General features: G+C 50.2%; 1 long non-coding RNA gene across 1 annotated transcript in view; it reads right to left on the reverse strand.

Moving 5' to 3' along the window:
* The window catches only part of LOC310702203, a 44,504-nt gene that overhangs the window by 11,500 nt on the left and 28,477 nt on the right, over positions 1–4,527 (reverse strand). The window lies entirely within an intron of this gene.

The raw sequence follows: 4,527 nt of genomic DNA on the forward strand, positions 1-4,527 counted from the left end.
TGGTAACAACAATATGTGCTCATGCGATTGTAGCCAGAGTGGTGCATTCTAGATGTTGTGGACTACAAATCCCATCATCCCTAACCACTGGCCATGCCAGCTGGAGGTTATGGGAGTTGCACTTGAAAATACCCGAAAGCCACCATGATGAGCACCCTTGCATATGCCAGGGCAGGGGCGATGTCAAGGCTCAGGCCTGCCCAGACCTAGAACCTGGTGTCTCCTAAGGTGATGTCTCTGCTTTTTTAAGTACCCACCACCTTAAGTACATCTTAAGTAAAGGTAAAGGTACCCCTGCCCATATGGGCCAGTCGTGTCCGACTCTAGGGTTGCGCGCTCATCTCGCTCAAGAGGCCGGGAGCCAGCGCTGTCTGAAGACACTTCCGGGTCACGTGGCCAGTGTGACGAAGCTGCATCTGGCAAGCCAGCACCAGAGCAGCACACGGAAACGCCGTTTACCTTCACGCTAGAAAGCGGTACCTATTTATCTACTTGCACTTAGAGGTGCTTTTGAACTGCTAGGTGGGCAGGAGCTGGGACCGAACGACGGGAGCTCACCCCGCCGCGGGGATTCGAACCGCTGACCATACAATCAGCAAGTCCTAGGCACTGAGGTTTTACCCACAGCGCCACCCGCATCCCTCCTACATCTTAAGTACCTGCCACCTAAAGAACAATAAAACTATCAATGCGTATCCTTGCTTTCTGGCCTTCCCGAAGATGGGCTGTGGAAACACCTGCCTCAGGCAACCCATCAATGGATGCTCATTGTCCCCCTACAAATGCTGTGTACTTGACTGTATATTCCAAGGATTATGGGGGAGGGTGGTATCCAAGTTGAGTACGTGACTTCTCCCTTAGAGAATTATGGAGGAAGACGATGTCCAAGTCCGCCTTTCCTTTTGAAGCAAAATGTCATTGAAATGGGGAAGAAATGCCCTCGCATGAAGTCTCGGGTTTGCAATTTTGGGAGAGGGGAGACTGCAGTGATGGGGAGCGGGCAGGCTGGCAAGGCCCCCTAGATTTAGAGCCCCGAGTTGCCCTGCCCTCACAGGAAGTCTTGGGTTTGCTATTTTGGGAGACGGAAGACTGTGGCGCTGGGGTGTGGGCAGGCTGGCGAGGCCCCCTAGATTTAGAGGCCCTAGGCTTCATCTTTCTGTTGGGAAAGATGGAAGGCACAAGGAGAAGGGGACGACAGAGGATGAGATGGTTGGACGGTGTTCTCGAAGCTACCAGCATGAGTTTGACTAAACTGCGGGAGGCAGTGGAAGACAGGAGTGCCTGGCATGCTCTGGTCCATGGGGTCACGAAGAGTCGGACATGACTAAACAGCAACAACAACAGGCTTCAGCCTACTCAGCCTATACATAAACCCGGCCCTGCCTAGCACCCAAGTCACTACAGGTCTGGTTTTCCAAAAACTGAAACACAGCCAGGGATTTTTTTTTGGGGGGGGGACTTTTGTGGTGAGGGCAGAACTGAGTAATCTGTGACACAGTTGGTCAGTTAGTTAAGTGTTTTTTATTTATTTATTTGATTTAAGGGGCCAGCTGCCCTCCCTGCCCCCCTCTGTCTACACCCATGGCAGACATCTTTGAGGGGAAAGATGAGAAAGCAGGGGTCACGGCAGAACCCAAACTGGATTTAAATCCACCTTCAGAGCTTCACTGTTGACACAGGAATACCTGAACATGAGCTGCAACATAAAAGAACTTCACAATGAAGCCTTGGGAGCACATCTCTGAAGAGGGCTTTGCAACATGGTGCAGATGCTGATAAAATGGATAGGGAGATTTTTCGTGCATGTTATACAAGAGAATAAGAGGGGATCTGTAAAAAAACATATAGATGTATCCAATTGTTCACAACAAGTCAGCTTAGAGAAAATAATTGTATAAGTGGGAATTTACTACCACCCCCTAGGTAAAGGTAAAGGGACCCCTGACCATTAGGTCCAATTGTAACCGACTCTGGGGTTGCGGCGCTCATCTCGCTCTGTAGGCTGAGGAGCCGGCATTTGTCTGCAGACAGCTTCCAGGTCATGTGGCCAGCATGACTAAGTCACTTCTGGCGAACCAGAGCAGCGCACGGAAATGCCGTTTACCTTCCCACCAGAGCGGTACCTACTTATCTACTTGCACTTTGACATGCTTTCGAACTGCTAGGTTGGCAGGAGCAGGGACCGAGCAACGGGAGCACACCCTGTCGCGGGGATTCGAACCGCCGACCTTCTGATCGGCAAGTCCTAGGCTCTGTGGTTTAACCCACAGCGCCACCCGCGTCCCACTACCACCCCCTGAAATTCCCCGAATTGTCTTTGTTCTGTCCTTGGAACTTCTGTCAGAGGCTCTTACGTTCTGGGGATTAGCAAGTCAAGTCAGGGAGACGCCTTGAGAAACCTTTCTTGGAGGTCCGTAAGCAAGGCAGAGGGGCTTAGAAACCCTTTGCACAGCAGGATATAGGGCACCAAAATTGGAAGCCCCCCCATCTTGTTTTCTGGGCTCTGGATGCTCTTGTGAGATGACACACGGTCCCGTCTGAGTTTCCTCCCACCCTCTATCATCTATCTATCTATCTATCTATCTATCTATCTATCTATCTATCTGTGTTTCGACAAAGCACACAAGGCTGTGATTGCATAATTGAGTTATGTGCAAATTTTGGCCCTCTTTGGATAGAGATATTTTGTTGCAATTGCCACATAAGGTGAAGGCAAGGGGTTTTGGTTGTTCACGGCCAGTGGAGGTCATCTTGGGGGAGGTAAAGGGAAACTGAGAACAGGATTGAGGCTGAGGGTGGTTTTAACCGATGTCCTTTCAGAATCATAGAATTGCAGCGTTGGAAGGGACTACGAGGGTCATCTAGTCCAACCCCCTGCAATGCAGGAATCTTTTGCCCAATGTGGGACTCAAACACACAACCCTAATATTAAGAGCTTTACCGATTGAGCAATGTAAGGCCAGTAAGATTATGGTCTCGTCTTTATAAAGCTGTAAGTCAGACTCGACTCTCTTTTGGGAGGCTGGAGAAAGAACAGTATCAGAACCGGAATAAGAGCAGGGTTGTTGCTGTTTTAAGCATTAGTCTGCTTATTTCCCCTGGGACGTGGGTGGCGCTGTGGGTTAAACCACAGAGCCTAGGACTTGCCGATCAGAAGGTCGGTGGTTCGAATCCCCGCAACGGGGTGAGCTTCCATTGCTCGGTCCCTGCTCCTGCCAACCTAGCAGTTCGAAAGCACATCAAAGTGCAAGTAGATAAATAGGTACCACTCCGGCAGGAAGGTAAACGGCGTTTCCGTGCGCTGCTCTGGTTCACCATGCTGGCCACATGACCCGGAAGCTGTACGCCGGCTCCCTCGGCCAATAAAGCGAGATGAGCGCCGCAACCCCAGAATCGGCCACGACTGGACCTAATGGTCAGGGGTCCCTTTACCTTTACCTGCTTATTTCCCACTTTGCACCAACTGAAGCAGCAGATTCTCAAGGGAAAGCATGTGGGAGAGACAACAGGCAGGTTTCAGGACTGGCAGGAGAGCCAACCAATCAGTGCTGTTTACCAACCTGGCCTGAGAAGGTAGACATGGAATCATGACTGGCAGGAAGTCTGGCCAATCACTGTCCTGCAAACACTGTTCTACTTCGGGGGGGGGGGTGTGGGGACAACCCTTGAGGACTGTGTGCTGATGAGTGGTTGGGGCGAGGGAGAGCTTTCATTCTTTCCAGAACTAACTGAAAGTTCTTGAAGATTCCAGAAGATTTCGGATACTGCAAGAAGCTTCCAGAGGGCTGGAGTTTTTCTTTAGTAAAGGCCACATCTGTGAGAGGAGCTGCTTCTGTTCTTACAGCAGCTGTATGAAAACTGTGTTTAGTCTGCATTGATCTCTGTTTGACAGTGGAATTTGCTGCCAAGGAGTGTGGTGGAGTCTCCTTCTTTGGAGGTCTTTAAGCAGAGGCTTGACAACCATATGTCAGGAGTGCTCTGATGGTGTTTCCTGCTTGGCAGGGGGTTGGACTCGATGGCCCTTGTGGTCTCTTCCAACTCTATGATTCTATGATCTGGCAAGCTGACAGAGAGGGAAGAGCAGGGCATTGCGGGTTGCAAAAAGCAAAGCCCAGAAAACTCTAAGGAAGAAACACTTCGGCAGATGAACTCTGTAAATGGGAACTGATATAAGTAAAAAAAACCTGCTCCTTTTGCCTTGTGTGGTGTAGTGGTTAAGAGCAGTAGTCACGTAATCTGGGTAACCAGGTTCGCGTCTCCGCTCCTCCACATGCAGCTGCTGGGTGACCTTGGGCCAGTCACACTTCTTTGAAGTCTCTCAGCCCCACTCACCTCACAGAGTGTTTTTTGTGGGGGAGGAAGGGAAAGGAGAATGTTAGCCGCTTTGAGACTCCTTAAAGGGAGTGAAAGGCGGGATATCAAATCCAAACTCTTCTTCTTCTTCTTATGGGGTACCCAAGAGCCCTTATAGAGTCCTTTTGTAGGTTCTCTATCTGTAGGAGAAAATAACAGAGACCAACCAGAGAA

Source organism: Podarcis liolepis, assembly GCF_965112155.1.
Source record: "Podarcis liolepis genome assembly, chromosome: 2".
In the NCBI taxonomy this organism is placed as follows: domain Eukaryota; kingdom Metazoa; phylum Chordata; class Lepidosauria; order Squamata; family Lacertidae; genus Podarcis; species Podarcis liolepis.